This window comes from Aedes aegypti, chromosome 3 (genome assembly GCF_002204515.2).
Source record: "Aedes aegypti strain LVP_AGWG chromosome 3, AaegL5.0 Primary Assembly, whole genome shotgun sequence".
In the NCBI taxonomy this organism is placed as follows: Eukaryota; Metazoa; Arthropoda; class Insecta; order Diptera; family Culicidae; genus Aedes; species Aedes aegypti.
In genome coordinates this window covers 389,898,201-389,917,936 of record NC_035109.1, presented here as the reverse complement: position 1 = coordinate 389,917,936, position 19,736 = coordinate 389,898,201, and the positions used below count along the sequence as shown (strand labels likewise).

At 37.7% G+C, this 19,736-nt stretch overlaps 1 protein-coding gene across 9 annotated transcripts in view; it reads left to right on the top strand.

Annotated features, from left to right (window-relative positions):
* LOC5568949 overlaps window positions 1-19,736 on the top strand; it is a 279,330-nt gene that overhangs the window by 201,861 nt on the left and 57,733 nt on the right. The gene's annotated exons all lie outside the window — the stretch shown is intronic.

The window sequence follows — 19,736 nt, the reverse complement described above, 5'->3', positions numbered from 1 at the left end:
AACTACGGTTTACGGACCAAGGTGATCAACTTTTTTTTTTTTTTTTTTTTTTTCACGTTATTTTTTTTTCGGTTTATTTTTTTTTTTTTCTTTTTTTTTTTTTTTTTGGTTATTATTATTTATTTTGAATTCAATAATCCTAATCATTTTGCATCTCCGAACAAACATTGTTGAGTTGAAGGTTGTTTTTCGATTCGCTTTTGTCTCTCTCCCGCTGTTGTGATTCTTTCGACCAAATAGGGGAGGTGTGTACAAACTAGTCCACTAATCGATTAAGTTTTTTTTCACATATTTTTTTTTTGTTTTTTTTTTTCACGTTATATTTTTTTTTTTTTTTTGTTTTTGTTTTTGTTTATTTGGTGGCGGTTGATTTTTATCCCGCATGGACGAATCGGATGGAGGCGATACGCCTCCTAAAGATCTCGTTGCTCGAACGCGGTTTTATCAACCATCTTCGGCTGGGCCTTGGGTTGTCTATTTCCGGCGCAAAAATAAGATTTTGAATGTGCTCTCGATCTCAAGAGAGCTGACGCGTAAATATCCTGGGACCGTTATTCACCAAGTGAAGCAATCCAAGCTGCGTGTAACTGCACCTAGTTACAAAGCAGCGAATGAGATTGCTCAGCATGAAGCTTTTACTGTGGAATATTATGTGTATATTTTGGCCAGAGAGGTTGAGGTGGAAGGGAAAATCATCGACGCGAGTCTGACATGCGAAGACATTAAGACTGGAAAAGGCGTTTTTGAGAACCGGTCCATTCCTGATGTGGCTATACTGGATTGTAAACAATTACAATCAGTTTCCATGGAAGGAAATAAGAAAGTGTTTTCGCCGTCAGCCTCGTTTCGTGTAACTTTTCCTGGTTCCGTACTCCCGAAATTTGTTTGCATTGATAGTGTTTTTTACCCAGTGCGCCTTTACGTGCCAAAGGTATTCAATTGTACCAACTGCAAACAGCTTGGTCATAGTGCTAGCTTTTGCGACAACAAGCCCCGTTGTGGCAAATGCAACCAAGCTCACTTGGAAGATGCTTGCACACAGGAAGCTGAAAAATGCAGCTACTGTCGTGAGGATCTTCATGACTTGCAGAAATGCCCGGCATACAAAAGGCGCATTCGAAATGAGAGTCGCTCCATTGTGAAGCGCTCCAAGAAGACATATGCGGAAATGGTTAAGTCTTTAAAAAAGTCTGCAGAAGAGTCTTCATCAGCCATCCCAGTTGGCAACTCTTTTCAAGAGTTGTCTTCCGATGAAGCGAACGACGACGAAACCGATGGGGGAGATTCTTCGGAGGTACACGCACCCGGAAAAAGGAAGTCTCCATCTTCTCCAGGACTGCGCCGTAAGGTAATGAAATCTTCCCTCAAAGGTTTGCCTAATCCCAAAGGAAGTGGGGCAAATTTGAAAATACCGAAAAACCAGGTCTTTGATGCTTCCGTCCCGTGTTGCAGCAAAGATCTGCCGCCCCTGCCTCCACCGACTAAATACACTTCGAAAAGAAGCTCTAGACAAGATAGCAAGAAAAAAGCTACTGAAGTCCCTCGCTCTTCCTCGAAAACCCCCCGGGCTAAGCGAGGACTGATAACTTTTACGGCCCTTGTGGATCGCATATGTAATGCTCTCGGAGTTTCAGACTCATTCAGAGGCATACTCGACCTTTTTCTCCCCGCAATAGAAGAATATCTCAGGGAATTGACTATCTCGTGGCCCCTCCTTGCTTCGATCATATCTTTCGATGGCTAATTCATCAAGTGAGGTACAAGATATGATCACTGTGCTACAGTGGAACTGTCATAGTCTAAAACCTAAATTAGACACATTTAAGTTTTTGCTTCACAATTCCGATTGTGATATATTTGCACTTTGTGAAACATGGCTTTCTTCCGAAGATAATCTCAACTTCTACGATTTTAACATTATTCGCCAAGATCGAGATGATAATTACGGGGGTGTGCTTTTAGGGATCAAAAAGTGCCATTCATTCTACAGAATCCCCATCCCGACTCATCCAGGCATAGAAATCGTTGCTTGCCAAATAAACGTAAAGGGTAAAGATCTTTGCGTAGCTTCTGTTTATATTCCTCCAAGAGTTTCAATAAACCGCCGTCATCTTTGGAATACAGTCTCCATGCTTTCATTCCCGGTTTTAATACTGGGTGATATGAACTCACATGGTACTGGATGGGGCGAATCTTATGACGATTATAGAGCGGCTATTTTCTATGACTTATGCGACGATTTCAACTTGAACATTTTGAACACAGGTGAAGTGACACGTATTTCATCCGACGGCAAAGAAAGTCGCATTGACCTATCTTTGGGTTCAAGTTCATTATCATTCGATTGCATGTGGAAGGTTATCGATGATCCCCATGGTAGTGATCACTTGCCCATAATAACCTCTATCAGAAATAATTGTGAAAGGTCAGAACAGTCAATTCAGGTTCCTTTTGACCTCACTAGGAATATCGATTGGCAAAAATTTGCATCAGCGGTAACTTTGGGTATCGAATCATTCAACACTCTCCCACCGTTGGATGAGTATCGATTCCTAACAGAATTGATTTATAAAAGTGCATTAGAATCACAAAAACAACGAGTTCCAAGTGCATCCTTCAAAAGACGACCAGCCACACCTGGTTGGGATGATGAATGCACTCAGTTGTATCGAGAAAAATCTAATGCCTTCAAAGCTTTTCGTAGATATGGTACCTCAGAACTTTATTTAGAGTACTCGAAGCTCGATAAAAGACTGAAGAATCTTATTAAAGCGAAGAAGCGTAGCTATTGGCGACGTTTCATCGATGGCCTCTCACGAGAAACTTCAATGACGACGCTTTGGAGAGTGGCTCGCAACATGCGAAACCGCTCATCCTCAAATGAGAGTGACGAATACTCCAATCGTTGGATATTCAACTTCGCAAAAAAGGTCTGTCCAGACTCAGTTCCAGCTCAACCGCCATTTTGGGAAACCCAGAGAGACGATGCGTTGGACAGACCATTCACTATGCTGGAATTTTCTATGGCTCTTCTTTCATCAAACAACTCCTCTCCGGGACGCGATATGATTAAGTTCAATCTTCTTAAAAATCTCCCTGATATCGCTAAAAGACGGTTGCTTGACCTGTTCAACTCATTCATGGAACACAACATTGTTCCACCTGAATGGAGACAGGTCAAAGTAATAGCTATTCAAAAGCCTGGGAAACCAGCGTCTGATCATAATTCGTACCGCCCGATTGCTATGTTATCATGTTTAAGGAAATTGTTAGAAAAAATGATCCTATCTCGACTTGACCACTGGGTCGAATCAAACAATATGCTTTCCAGTACTCAATTTGGCTTTCGCAAGGGCAAAGGAACAAATGATTGTCTAGCGTTGCTTTCATCAGATATTCAACTAGCCTTTGCTGACAAGGAGCAATTGGCTTCGGTTTTCTTGGATATTAAGGGCGCTTTTGATTCAGTTTCCATAGAAATATTGTCAGAAAACTTGCACAATAGTGGACTTCCTGGAACATTAAATAATTTCTTGTACAATCTGTTGTCAGAAAAACACATGAGCTTCACTCTCGGTCAACTGACAACTTCCAGAATTAGCTATATGGGCCTTCCCCAAGGCTCATGTTTAAGTCCCTTGCTTTATAATTTTTATGTTAAAGATATTGACAACTGTTTGGAAGAACCATGCACGCTAAGACAACTTGCAGATGATGCTGTGGTCTCTATGAAGGGCCCACGAGCGGAAATCCTGCAAAGACCATTGCAAAATTCCCTTGATAATCTATCCACTTGGGCTAGAAATTTAGGGATCGAGTTTGCGCCGCAAAAAACTCAACTGGTTGTATTTTCAAGGAAGCGGAATCCAGCCCAACTGAAGCTTAAGCTTTTGGGAATAGACATCGACCAGTCTTTGACTTCAAAATACCTTGGGGTCTGGTTTGATTCAAAAGGCACTTGGCGAACCCATATTAGGTATGTAACGGAAAAATGCCAACAAAGGATCAATTTTCTACGAACAATTACCGGAACATGGTGGGGTGCTCACCCGGAAGACCTCATAAAACTCTATAAAACAACCATTCTCTCTGTTCTAGAGTATGGCTCTTTCTGTTTTCTCTCAGCAGCAAAATGCCACCTGATTAAATTGGAACGAATTCAATATCGTTGTTTGCGTATCGCCTTAGGGTGTATGCACTCGACACATAATGCGAGCCTAGAGGTTCTGGCAGGGGTTTTACCGCTACAGAACCGATTCTGGGAGCTCTCGCTAAGAATACTTATTAAGTGTGGAGTGAGCAACACACTGGTAATCGAAAACTTCGAAGAACTGCTCAAACTGAATACTCAGTCAAAATTCATGCGAGTTTATCTCTACTACATGTCATCTGACATTAGCCTTCCATGTTATAACCCTCCACGTGTACGCTTCACCAATGACAGTTCCTCTGTTGAATATGATCTGTCCATGAAACAAGATATTCATGGAATTCCAGATCAACTTCGATGTATAACTATTCCACGTATTTTTAACGCAAAGTTCCAGAATGTCGATTCCTACAGGAGATATTTCACTGACGGGTCACGTATAAATGGATCCACTGGCTTCGGTGTCTTCAATGAAAATTCTTCCGCCTTCCGAAAACTTCAAGAACCTTGCACGGTTTATGTTGCTGAGCTGGCAGCAATCAACTTCGCTTTGGGGATGATCTCTAACATGCCCGCAGACCACTTCTTCATCTTCTCGGATAGTCTCAGTTCTATTGAGGCACTCCGATCGATGAAACCTGTTAAGCATGCATCTTACTTTCTTACAAAAATAAGAGAGCAGATGTGTGCACTGGTCGAAAGATTATATAAGATTACCTTTGTATGGGTCCCCTCACATTGCCTAATTTATGGCAATGAGAAGGCGGACTCTCTCGCAAAGGTGGGCGCTGAGGAAGGTGAGATTTATGATAGACGAATTTCACGAGATGAATTTTTCCATTTAGTACGTCAAAGTTCTCTTCACGGTTGGCAAAGCGATTGGCTAAATGGCCAACTGGGACGGTGGTTACATTCCATAATTCCTAGAGTTTCCTTGCGAGCCTGGTGGAAAGGTTTGGACGTAAGTCGAGATTTCATTCGCGTGATGTCAAGACTTATGTCCAACCATTACTCGCTAGATGCACATCTACACAGGATTAACCTCGCGCTGAGCAATATTTGTAATAGGTGTGGTTCCGGTTATGATGACATCGACCACGTAGTTTGGCAGTGCCCGGATATGGACGCCTCCAGAGCGCAACTTTTGGATACCCTTGCGGCCCGAGGTAGACAACCCTATGTTTCAGTTAGAGATGTGTTGGGCACCCGCGATTTCATTTATATGGTCGCAATTTACGATTTCCTTCGCCTGTCGTGTATAAAAGTTTAATTCTCTTGTCTTCTCTTCTCCAGTTTTTTTTTTTTTGTGTGTTGTCCCCTTTGTGTTGGATTGAGGATCCTGGCCATCCGGCAGACGAAGACCGGCAAGAATTTGGTACCAACGCCATGATACGTTAATCGAGCTACCACAATATACCTCCCGGATGAGCAGCAGAGAACCCTGATCCCAATCCCTACCTTGTCCTTCCTCCAAAATTGTGACCACTAACCTCGAGTTGCCACGAGTACCCTGGCTCCATCCCGTACTAATTTTGGTACTAAAAAGTGAATAAATTGTAAATAGTACAAAAAATGAGTTTCGGCTCCGTAGAGCGTTAAACGCGATTGAGCCTCAAATAAATGAACTAGATAAAAAAAAAAACTTAAAACAATGGCGTCTTTGGCAGAGCTCATGACTATCTTTATTTGAGCCGCGAGATCTCGTATTCGGCCACCAGGTGGCACGGGAAGCTTTTGTTTTACAGCTATCTCAGAATCATGACCATGTGACGTGAAACCCTAGATGGCGCTAGAGCGCATTTTTATGCAAAGTTTCTTGCATAGTAGCACTAACTGGTGGCAAATCTTTGATTTTAATATCTCCCACAATGACAGCCCTTCACCTTCTGAATAAGTCTGCCGAAGGCAACATCTTTTTATGTGGTCAGGCTTCTGAAACTACTGCAAAATCAAAGTTTCGTGCCTACTAGCGCCACCTGGTGGCAAAAGATTGAATCAACTAGCTTAAACCATGATAGTCTATGACTTACTGAACGATGACGCCATCTTTCTAGATGGTCAGGAACCTGAAATATATACAAAACATAAGTTTCCTGCTATCTAGCGCCACTTGGTGGCAAAACCTCAAATTGTGTAGTTACAATAATGATAACCCTTGAGCTACAGAACAACTTTATCGGAGACACAATCTTTCTAAGTGGACAGGCTTCTACTATATGTAAAAGTTTCATGCACACTAGCGCCACCTAGGGTTTTACGACGTCAGGCATAAGTGGTTGCCTTACAGTCGCTTCATAGTTGTGAATCCACTGAGAATCACATTCGAGAAGAAAAAAACGCTTAAAGTGATGCGTATGTTGTACAGAGCTCTCTTTATCCTGGTAATAACGTAAGTGCCTAAAAGCAAAGTATATGGGCTCGATTCTCGTCTGGTCCAGGATCTTGTTGTTATCAAAATCGTATGTGCCACACGATATACTAATACAAAATTACAATTTTGGCATTGGAAGCTCCCAATAAATTGAAGCAACGCTCGTGTACTAAGCTGGGAAGAAGGATCTGTCCGAAATAGGATGTAATGCTCTTTGGTAGCTTGTAATCAATTAAAAATCAGCAAAAAATGTTGGCTGAGAAGTGTTCTCAAAACACTAAATCGATGACCTTACTTTGAGTGGGAATGTACACCAAGAACATAACTAGAAAACTACATTTTGAGTATCATGTTGATTGTTTGATCAAGGTTATGCGCGATATTTCCAGAGATATAACGTATGCAAATATAATTTACTCACGAAAACAAATAACACACTGATTGAATCACTCAAAAATAACTGATGATTTGGGAATTTCAATTCCTTAGCCGAGTGATTAGAGTCCGCGGCTACAAAGCACAGCCATGCTGAAGTTGCCTGGGTTCGATTCCCGGTCGGTCCAGGATCTTTTAGTAATGGAAATTTCCTTGATTTCCCTGGGCATAGAGTATCATCGTACCTGCCATACGATATACGAATGCGAAAATGGCAACTTAGGCAAGGAAAGCTCTCAGTTAATAACTGTGGAAGTGCTCTTAGAACACTACGCTGAGTCCCAGTGGGGACGTAAATGTCAAGAAGAAGAAGAAGAAGAATTCCTAATAATTTAATTAAAACCTGCAGGTGCATTTTAAAATGACAACAATGATCAAATTGTTTGCTTGTATATCTTGCGACATCTTCATTCTAAAACTGCTACTTCCCATTTTTGATATCTACCCACTCCTCTGGAACAGTGTATGTATGCGTATTGCAGATTCTTTTATGAACTTTAACATCTTAAGGACACCTCTTTCAGCAGTATGCAATTTGTAAATCGGCCCCTAACACTTTCCGATGAAAAATATGTCGAATAGCATACAAGTTATTTTATTCCAAACGACCATTAAGCCAACCGTATGTTATGCCTAATATCTTCATGCCTAGCTCTAATCATGCCAAACATTCTTATGCCTAATGGCGTTTACTCAGTATTACTCATTCCAAGTTTTGAAGTTATCTGGACTTTGAGATAAACCGGTTTCGAATTGCAGTCAACTCAAACCGTACACAGTTCGAACGAAACGGGTAAATTTATGAGACATATAATGCACATAATTGGAGCGTGGAATATCATGGATATTTACATGATACGTCATGTAAACTTCATTTATATGTCATGTAATCTAGCAGGATTCTGAGTGATTACATGACATATAACACATTTTTACATGATATCAAACTGAAATTTACATGACGTCATGTTTACATCGCATAAATGAAGTTTACATGCGGTACACATCTGCATTATTTTTAACTGTGTACCGTACGGGATCAAAATCCGTGCATCTAAGAAATGTATCTAAATCCGTCCACTTCATATAAAAGCCTGCTATTAGGTATTTTGACCCTTTTTGTCTTTCAATATTTTTGCACTTTTTTTTCACAACTTCTCAAAAAATTCTTCTACTTTAAGAAATTGTGTAGATTTTGATCATTAGTCATCTAGATCTAGAGATATTCCGAAATTCAGGAAACGGACCTGGTGTAGTGGTTAGAACATATGCCATTCACTCCAAATCCCATCTCCGAGATAGTTGCTTATGACAAAACTGTTATGGTGACGACTACCTTAGGAAGGGAAGTAAATCCAAGATGAACTAGCCCAGGGCTAAAAATTTCGTTGATAACGATACAAAAATATTCCGAAATTCCTTGGGGGACCGACTTGTAGTCATAACTCACGTAAATATGTCTGGTTACAGATTTTTTTTCATGTTCGGTTATTCAAAACAATGCTTTGTTGTGAGCTTGTTGTGATAAAATGAAACAAATTGGTGCAACGGTTTTTGAGTTATGAGATTTTTTTTACTGGTACCACTCCGTCCGAAAAAGATCTTGCAAACGTCAAAAAACTTCATTTTATAATTTCGAGATATCTTGAAGACAACTCATTCGATTTGTATGATTTTTTAAGATAAGTTCCTTATTACCTGACATTGTATAGCCCAGATAGTGTGACAGTCCAAAGGATAATAAAATGGAAAAAAGAATGGTTTTCAGTAAAGAGTAAATGCAACCCCGTGCAGAAGTTTGGTCTAATTCCTTAAAACATATAAAAGTTCATATCTATTTGATTACACATCTAATTGATGCTCTCTAAAGCGCATTCGAAAGGTATTCGTGCAAAAGTTTGGGTTCATCCCACAGTATGGTAATTCGTAAAAAAGTTTGGGATCACTAAATCTCACTTAAACACTTAAAAATTCTGTGAAATCTCATACCAATCATGTATGTGCCATTACTTGCGTCGAAAATAAGTATAAACTATTAAAATCGGTAGAAAAAAGCAGAATTATTTATAAGAATGATTTGCGTGCACCTCATGTGATCCCAATCATCATACAAAGGGATGAACTCAAATTTTGCACAATGGCTTGAATTTAATTAGTTTTCAGATTTTTCCGCCAAAGTTTTAAGAGTGCGCTCCAAAGAATAAAAGATTACGGTTCTAGTGATGCTGAGAAAATTTTTCTCCATGTTTTTTCAGTGTATTTCATGAAAAATATAGGAGTGAAACATTTCGCACAAAGACGTCCGTATGCAAAATGACCATATGCGAAACGTCTTTATGCGAAAAGGGCCACCTCCCGAAAAATATCACAACCTTAAGTAAATGTTTACATTTAAAGAAAAATTAAAAACAATCTAATATATGTTTATACTAAAACACCTACGAGGTAAGATTAATTTCCATTGTCATTCAAATACGCCACAGAAAGTTCCAATTAGACGTGTAATCACAAAGATATGGACAAAATACTTTTGTATGTTTTAGGGGATGAACCCAAACTTTTACACGGGTTAGTTTGTGGGCTTCGTGGCCGTGCGGTTAGTGTTACCAAGCATTTAGCCGCATCAAGTCAGGGGGTGTGGGTTCGATTCCCACTTTTATTATAAAACCAAAAAGCGGGAAATAAGGGTCAAGTTTTGTGCATATTTTGAATAATTATTCAAATAAATTTGAATACTGAGATGACGATTCTATAAATAGGGAATTGGGACAAAAGTCAAAACCGAAAAAAACACAGTTTTCTCCATAATAATAAAAAAAAGTACAGCTTTTTCTGATAAATAAAACAGCGGTATGATTTTACTCTCTTTGATTTGAGGATTATTACTGAGAAAACTGCTTTTTCAGTTTTAACATTTGCTTTGAAGACATGGAGCTAAGAACAGCATATTATATAGGGTAGAAAAAGTTCTCAACTTAGATTACACAGCGTAACAAAAATGACATTTTTGCGTGTCTCAAGGATCAAATTATGTGTCTCTAATAGATTAGGGGATGCTGAATCTGATGCCGTTCTAAGAAATTTTCCAGCAAGTAAAAATTTTTAGCGTCAGGTCACCAAAGTTGTAAAGAACACTGGTTTCATCGATGTTTACATAAAATTTAAGGTATGATTTATCAAGCTTGTTTGTGATCTGTTCCATCAAGCATGCAAATTGGACTTGAACTTTCATTTCAGATATTAATTGATTGAAATTGCACGTTCAAATTAAGATTAAATCGATTTTTTCAACATACTTGCAGTCTTCATACAAAATTCTTCGATTCTCTTATATAACAAAATATACCTAATACTTTTCTAAACCATCAAAAACTAACTTTTAAGCATCGAAAGTATTATGTACTTTATTGACAAGTATTGTTATACACGTGAAGTTTGATCTCTGCGACAAACATAGCAAATATATTGGCATACAAGCTGACAAACTTGCATGCAAGTTGCTGTAATAGTCGAATTTTGCATTTTCAACATCCTAGTGCTGTGATTTTTTTGAAAACAGCAATGGATTCAGCAACCCTTATTAAGGTAAATACAGGCGACTCTCCACATCTCGATGTTCTTCATCTCGATATCTCTCCCTATGTCGATGATTTCATAGGTCCCTTCAGTCTGCATACATTTTATCTCTCCATATCTCGATAACCTCCTTATCTTGATATCTCCATATCTCGATGTGTTTCTGTTGATTCTTCATTCCTAATTTTCTCTCCGTATGTCGATATGACCAATATCGAAGGTTACTAGATCTAAGTTTTGGGAATCAAAACTAGTTAAGAGCGCAAAATGACGTCTGTTTGTCTATTACTTTCTTGGCAACGGAGTGTTTTTTCAATCTAGTATTCATCAAAAAAAAATTTCTTTGTCTCGATCTCTCCCTATCTCGATGGTCCCTACGATATCGAGATACGGAGAGGCGACTGTAGCAGTATTTTAATGCTTAAGACAAAAACGTGTTCCGCAGTGTTATTTTTGCAGAAATGTCTGAATTTAAGCTTTCCTATTGTTTGCAATAAAAATTTGGTTACAATACTTGACATCGATATTTTAGAAGAGTTTTATAGTTATATAATCATAATTTCTATAAACTGAATACATTTCAAACGAATCTCTTTCAATCTTACAAAAGATAGGTTCATAGAAGTGTACGTTACCGTTAAACTTTTTGGAATTTATAGAAAAAATAACAAAGTAACATGTTTCACAAATTTATTGAAGTTACAAATAAAAATTGTCCATATGCACTGTTACACATTTGAGCAATCATATACAGCGAATAAATGTAGCGTACAAAAATAAATTTTGAATATTAACCCTCTAATACCCAACCCCGCCTTTAGACGGGGTACACTTTGGAATTTTGTATATTTTTTCGTAGCTCGGAAATATAAATGTTTTTATTTTTGGCTTATATTTTGACTCATAACAGGCATATTAGAAAAGTTTTTTAAGACTTTTGAAACTTTTTTGTATTTTTAGAAATTGTTTGAAAAATTGCATTCTTATATAACCTACAAATGCCTGGGGTTCATTTAACGTGTAATATAAAAAATCGTACCTTTTATATTTTTCTACGATCAACCTATCACAAAAGAAGAGCCTGGTGGTATTAATATAATTTCAAACCTGTTTTTCCGTTAGTTACACGGAAAATAAAATACGCTCCGAAAATAAATAATAAATTTAATGTTTTTAAAAGTGCCGTAAAAATTTAAATTTTTATTATTGCCAAAAATCAACAACTAGAAAAGGCTTCAAGAAAAAATGAAAACAGCTAGGGATGTTCAAAAATAAAAATTATAATAATCAAAAACCAAAATTTAAAAATTTGCGGATAAAAATAAATAATTGCCCAAAACGTGTTTAGAACGATTTTAGATAACGAAAAATAATACTTAAATCGAAAATAAAAATTTGGGTATTAGAGGGTTAACATTGCATTTTAATGGTGTATTTCAGTACCAATCTTAGAAGGTACCCCTGATACTGGCCATAATCTGCAAATGACTCGAACTCTTTAAATTTGTATGTACCGTCGATGGAGGTGACAATGGGTCTAGGGGGTGAGATTGGGTCAAAACGGAAAAATATGATTTATGAAATATTTTAGCTAATAACGCTGATATTACTAAAATTAATAATTCATATGGTAGGGAACATATAACTACATATAATTCATCACAATATACATTTTTAGAAATAGTTGTTTTTTTTTACTATATCGATAAACTTGTATGTTGAGACTAGATAAAATTTACAACATTAAATTTCTCCTGTGCAAAGTATCACGCATGTACTTTAATGCTATCGTTATATAAGTAGAACGTTGATAGTCTTTTCATTACACTTCACACGTATTTTCCGCAATCTATTTGATTTTTCCACAGAAATTACATTTTTGTGGTGTCCAAAACATCAAAAATGGGGGTGATATTGGGTCAAGCAAGAACGATAGTAAATGAAATTGCAAGTCCACATTTTGACATTTCTCGGGTGTTCACTTTTTTCATTAAGATGTGTTTATTCTTGCTAAATACAGCATCTCTGAAACATCAAACAAGTCCGCTTGAGTAGTCCGTGCATTGAATAACAATGCAACGCATTTTGACAACTTCTCAAACCAGCAACTTTGTTTCGTGCGCAGCAACATCGTAAAATGTTATCAAATGGATTTAGTTTTTGTAATTTAATAATTGTAGTGATCGTGGAATGTCGCACCGATATTTAACTATTTGCGAAGGTTTAAAATAATCGCTGTTTCAGTACACCTTTGGGGAAACTGAATAGGCTTTATGGCAATGGTGATGAGACTTTGTAGACAATTTGAGGGAAAAAACAAGAAAATTTATGTTAACTTGACGATAAATTTTGGATTTACATTTTTTTTTCATAGATCTTCAATTTTTTGGTATAATCGTTCTTTTAAGTGGGTTTATCATACTTGTCAGGGATTGAATCCTGAGAAAATTGAGAGAATCTCTCACGTAACTACCATAACATGCTGCACACTATGAGAGACTGTTTATCGTATACTGCTACAACTTTGATCAGATTGGGGGGATAGTAGTGCATGATGAAACCCCTCTAAACATGCTATTTGAAGTTCGTGGATTGATTATCGTGCCAGTAAAGAAAACACCTACCCCCAACGGTAAGCAAGCGAGAAAAATGGGTTTTATTATCGCTCTCTCTTTGGGGCTCTCGCTCGCTGCTTTCAATCATCAGACTTGTTACACCTTGCGATACAATGACGATCGGGGACCGCAACAGATGGGATGTTTTTCTTTGATTGCTTTGATCGTGCTTCATTCTCAAATGAGAGCGAATTCTGCAATGCCTTTACTTGTGAAACATCTTAGATATCTTTTCATCTTGTTTGCATCGTATTCCATCAATATTTTTCAGCAGTGAATGGTTTTGCAATCATATTCTCAAAAACAAGTTATTTCAATGGCCCAATGTCACCCCCTCTATGGGGTGAGATTGGATCATTTTTCATTCAGTTGTGATGCCGCTGTGAATAAATATTTTTCTTTAATTTTTTGAACAGTTGTTAATGTACCATCAAAGTACATACACACCAAATTTGAAGTTTATTGGAGTTAAATTGCGATAGTTATTCAATAAATAAATCGTACGTATCCCTTTCTTACCCATTCGGTAAGAACGGTTACGACGGTAGCTATTTCATTGATTTTTTTTACTTCAGGAATAGCATTCCATTGCTAATTCAAATCAATTCCTAAATTTAAAAGAATAGTTTCACTTAGTCTGCAAGACATCTATCAAAACATCTGTTATATAATCTATCAAAACATAATAATATATAAATCGAAAATTTAACACATTTTATGATATTGCTCTAAATGTTCGTTATTTTTATTTTCATTGCCGTGATTTATTCCATAGCCATAGTGGTTAGATTCCAAAGCTACAAAGAAAAGCCATGTTGAAGGTGCCTGGGTTCGATTCCTGATTGGTCCAGAATCTTTTTCGCAATGGATTTTTCCTTGACGTCCCTGGGCATTGAGTATAATCGTACCTGCACACAATATACGAATGCGAAAATGGCAACTTTGGTTAAGAAAGCTCTCAGGTCATAACTGTGGAAGTGCTCATAAGAACACTAAGCTTAGAAGAAACCTCTGTCCCAGTGAGGACGCAATGCCAAAAAGAATAAGAAGAAGATGTATAAGCGTAGATTTTTTGTAACATTTTATAATGTTTGCAAATTTTTCAAAACATATGGTAATCAATTTGTAAAACTTTCAAATTTCATAGCAAGTAATAGAAAAATAACACTGTGTTAATGTATTAAATGATATAAATAGGACTGAAAATCACCTAAAACTTTGTAAGAACGATCCAACATTTTTGGGACAGTTAATTACTTTTCGATACAGTCCTCACCATCTTTTTTTTTCAGCACTGCAGCTGTAGCAGTGAAATGTAGAAAAACTTCGTGGTTCTGTATAACAATCGTAGGGTTACGCGAGACAACGTGCGGTTCGGAGAGGTGCATTCATATGTGCTTGTGGATGTGTCCCCATACGAGAATCGCACTGATGGAGCAGCAGGACGGGAAACATATCCGCATCCCGGAAACAGGCGGAAAATGAAAATTGAAAATAACTGGATGTATTATTTATGGTGATATATATCATAATGGCGGGTTCGGGACCTGAGCGACCTCTGGCAGGATTTGCCTATTTTTAACAGCCTAGCAGATTACGAAAATGTGAAATGTAAACGGTGGTGCTTGTAAATCGGTATCAAAATAATATTTTTGTTGAAATTGATTTCAATTGTTGAACGACATTTTCAACTGTACACAAATATAAATAATTATAGGGCATTTGTAAGTTATCTTATTTATGTTGTTGATTTCAATAATGAAATTGAACCATTTGTGTGAGTAACACTCTACTTTGTATGGTAAACATTTCAAATGAAATGATTCAGTATTTGTGCTTTAAAAGTTCCTTCCCCATATCCAATCTCCCAGCGTTTTCTTGTGGAAATGCAGAGGAATTAACAGCGTCTTCAAAGTAAGTAACACGTCAACATGTCCCTCACATCCCCAAATTGACCAGCATTCGGAAACTATTTGCTTGCTCCAGATTTGTGTTCTTTCTTTTCAAACGAGTGATTGAAATGATGTTGTTGATACTATAACGTCCTACATCATGGAAACTTTAGAAGAAGTTTGTCGTCTGCGCTCTGTGAAGACTACAACAATATAGAAGGAATTGGAACAGACACCATTCAAGTCGTACAGTTTTGAACTATACGACAAGAATCATTATGCGTTCAAATTGACCAAAAATGTATTAACTGCCTTCTTATTGAACAATATCTCCTTATTTCAAACTGAACACTCATCTAATTCTAATAACTCAAACTTCCTCAGGCCATCTGTTGAATTTTCAGTTTACAAATATGATGAAGATAACTGTGAGTAAATACACACAATAATAATACCACCAGATTGTTCACAATGATATTTTTCCCAACTGCCACAAGCACGCTACTGCAACAAGCAAATCAAGCTGCTCAGTGCCTCTGGATGACCTCCCTCAGCCTCACAAGGACACACTGCATGCCGACGACTTCGGTTCAAGACATGGAAAGAAGACTAAGATGACGTTCAACAACTTGATGCTCTGCTTGTGACCTATTCCTTGACATTTTCGCTATATGGCATCTGAGGGTGCTTGATTTCGCCATTGTCAGTCCCAACCGGAGCGAGACTATCTTCCTCCTACTCAGACGATGGGTGCTGCTTCCTACTACTGGTGGGAGAGGGTCAACCAAGTTAACAAGCATTTATAGAAGGGGAACACTCCATGTTTTATCAAAAAGTAATCAACAAAATAATAAGATTTATCAAAATATATCAATCGATTTCCGTATGCAAAATTGTATATGTGTAATAAAAAAAAGAGTAATAATTTATAGAAAATATAAAAGTGCATTTCAATTTCAAATATTCTAAGAAAAAATAATAATTACTTAAAAAACAAATGAAAATTTAAAAATCGAAACCAAGCATGAAAAAATTCTACAAACGGCAATAGAAAACAAAAATTAGCACTTAGAGTCAATAAAGTAAAAAAAAGATTGTTTATAAGCGTTTTTTGTACTACTTTTTTACATTATTCTATTGGGATAAATTTAATTCTTTAATACTGATTTTCAATTTATTGTAGATATTCTTTGTGACTATTTTGAAGTCAAACATATTTTTAATGCTTTATTTTTTCATGATTTTAAATATTGCTTGTTTCTAATTATATTTTTTGATGTTTTTGAATAAACAAAATATTGTAATCCTTTTCTGTATCAAGATAATATTTTACCCGTGAGAGAAGACTTCAGCAGAAGTATGATGGCGAACGAGCACCCGCGGGGAGGCAAAACAAAAGTGCTCAACGCAACAACTACGCACCGCCTCCGCAGCAAGATTCTCGTCTACACAGAGAAGAAGTCGAGCGGAAATCCGAGTCAAATGGGGGTGTAAAATGTGAATAAACATACGATGAAGATTGCTCGTAGGTAGACAGCGGAGGGCTTCTTGGAAGCTCTCGAAACAATTTTCAAGTAAAATCACCCGCTGGTCGTTCAAGTAAAATCTCTCGCACATTTTCCGCTACACTAGGTGCCATTGGGATAAAGCTGTGCAATGGCCTCTGAACTCGTAGAGATTTCAGTTGGACCCTAACGGTGTGTCGAAAAAATCTACATGCAGTGCGAGAAAAAGATAAGAACTAAGAGGATCGTCGTGCTGCTAATAAAATTTTAAGAAGTGGGCAATCCAATGAATAATCTTTTAAGAAGTACACCTAATGTTGAACATTTCAACTCGGAAGTATACTTATTTAACCCATATAGTCCAATACGAGTTATTTTGATAAAAATTCTATTACTTGGTTACATTCTAACATTTTTAGATAAAGTTTCTTTTACAATCAAGGGGATGACAAGATTGTTTGGCATTTATTCATTAAAATTTTCACTTGTGTTTTTATTAAGAGATTTTCTAGTCCTATCATAAGGATGCTTTGAGGTATATAAGTTTTTGCATAAATGTTTGGAAACTTACTTTCGGATGGCTTTCTCAGTCTGGTAGACGAAAAACGATGTTTTTTTACTTACCCGACGTTTTGGTCGATGAGTTTTGGCCTTTTTCATACAACATGAAAACATAAACCATAATACAGCAAAACTCACTAAGATCTATCGTCTCCCGTGGAATCCAGATGCAGTTTTCAGGGTTACCACGCGAACTATTCCGTCATCACCTGGATGAATTTCATGAATACGACCCATTTTCCAGCGTAGAGGTGGTTGATTTGGATCGGCAATCACAACAAGTTTTCCAACTTCGACCTTAACTGGAGGTTCCCAATTTTTGGTTCGTCCCTGGAGCTGCGAAAGATACTCTGTGCGCCATCGAGCCCAGAAGTCCTGTAGTCGACGTTGCACCAGTTGAAATTGATTGAGTCGGTTAAGCTTCTCCGTTCCATAGTCAGGTTCAGGGAGAGCATGAACGATCCGCTTGTTAAAAAATGGGCTGGAGTAGACGGTTCCAGATCCATCAGATCGTCAGAAAGTGCCGTTATTGGCCGGGAATTCAGACATGCTTCTACCTGATGAAGAAGTATATTGAAGTCTTCAAACGTCGTTGATGATTCACCGAGAACTCTTTTGAGGTGGTATTTGGTGGAGCGGACTGCTGCCTCCCATAATCTGCCAAAATGGGGAGCGTATGGTGGAGTGAAGTGCCAGTTGATATTGTTTTTGGAGCACTCCTGAATAACTCCTTCTTGGTGACGTATCCCGCAGCAGAGCAAAAAGGTCCTCCATCTGGTTACGAGCTCCCTCAAATTTTTTCCCATTATCGGAATAGATATCTGAACACATACAACGTCGAGCAAAAAAACTTCGCAGAGCTTGTAAAAATCTTTCTGTTGACAAATCTGAGACAATCCTCATATGCACAGCCTTAGTTGACATACAGATGAAAATTTCAACACAGGACTTTACTGGTGAGCGTCGTCGTCCCGCAGAAAGATAAACCGGACCGAAAAAGTCCACACCAGATCTTGAAAATGGCCATGCTACCGTAACTCTGGAGGCTGGTAAATCTCCCATTTGTTGTTTTACAGCATCTGGTTTGGCTCGAAAACACTTATGACATTGATGAACTACCATCCTAGATAAATTTAAGTTTCCGATGGCGTCGATAGTTGCGTCTGTACTTGCCTCCGTGAATCGTTCGTCTGCTGTTGAGCCACCAGATCGAGCAATCTGGCTCGAAGGACCAGTTTTGTTAAGGACAAACCTCCTCTAGCTGGCGTTGATGTGGGGTGAACGAACTCTAGTTGCCGTTTGTGTAGGTTGGAAACGAAACCTTTCTGATCCTTGGGTTCCAAAAGGGATGGCAATTCCTTCCTGGGTTAGGATAATTTATCCACAATAGTCCACTTCCGTTTGGTAATTCAATACGCGACACTTTATCACCACACAACATCGTCTTTATTTGTTACACAAGACATTTATTCTTCTTACGACTACACATTTATTCTTCTTAAAAAACTAGGAAAAATTTGTCTAAAGTTAAAATTAGAACTTATTGGATTCACAACCGTTGGAGATAAGTTGGTGACTAGTCCTCTCTAATCCCCTCCGAACTTATGTGATGGCTCCATGTACCGTTTTGATTCATATTACGGACACTTAAGGACTCAGGGAAATATAACCCAGCATAGAGTATACAAAATAAATCATTCTGTATGATTCCTTAGCGCTATCGAGCGTCGGAAGCCCTTTACTTTCGAACGGTGGGTGAAGAATGCGCTTCCGCAACTTCAATAATTTTAAATATATCAAAATGTGTGGCTTTTTCATGATTCTTATTCCGGACGCTTCCTCACTTTTGCCTCATATTCCGGACATTTTGAATCGAATTCCGGACAGCTCATGATATTCATTAATAAAACAGTCAAATCATCATTCAAAATCGTTAAACCACCAAAGAGACATCTAAGGTAGTTGGGCATTATAAATTTTCAAAGATATTTATGGAAAAAGTTTTCTAAAACGAGCCTTGAAATTGAGAACTTTTGAACAGCAAAAATTGAAGCATTTCGCGTGAAATGTTTCCCATACAAAGTAGTGTGTCCGGAATTTGAAGCTGTTCGTAATATGAATCAAAACGGTATATCCCACAGAAAACCCATGTAGTAGGTAGTGGTATATCGATGCCCGCTTTGGCTCATTTTAAATCCGACAATCGACCACAGTTGATAAACCATGGGCTGCGTACGATTCACCCCACTATTTGGTACCTAAACAATACTAATAAAGAAAAAACAAATACGTTATATTGTGTTTCAGCGAACTTTTGCCTCACACTAGATTTGAACTCTTACCTCACCGGTGAGGCAAAAGCTCGATAAAGACAATCAATTTTAAGCTTATTATAGCTAAACATAGGTAGACATCTTGACATAGATAAATTGTAGCCAATATAATAATGTTCACAGACCTTCTCAAATATTGGGAACCCCAATGCATTGGTGTACTTTTTGGATAATCTATAATCTCTTCTTCTTTTCTTCTTTGGCATTACGTCCTCAATATATAAACTACTCTATAGATTGATATTGAGAGTCTTGTTTCCCGGGCTTGAAATAATCCCGGGATAAACCCAAATCATCT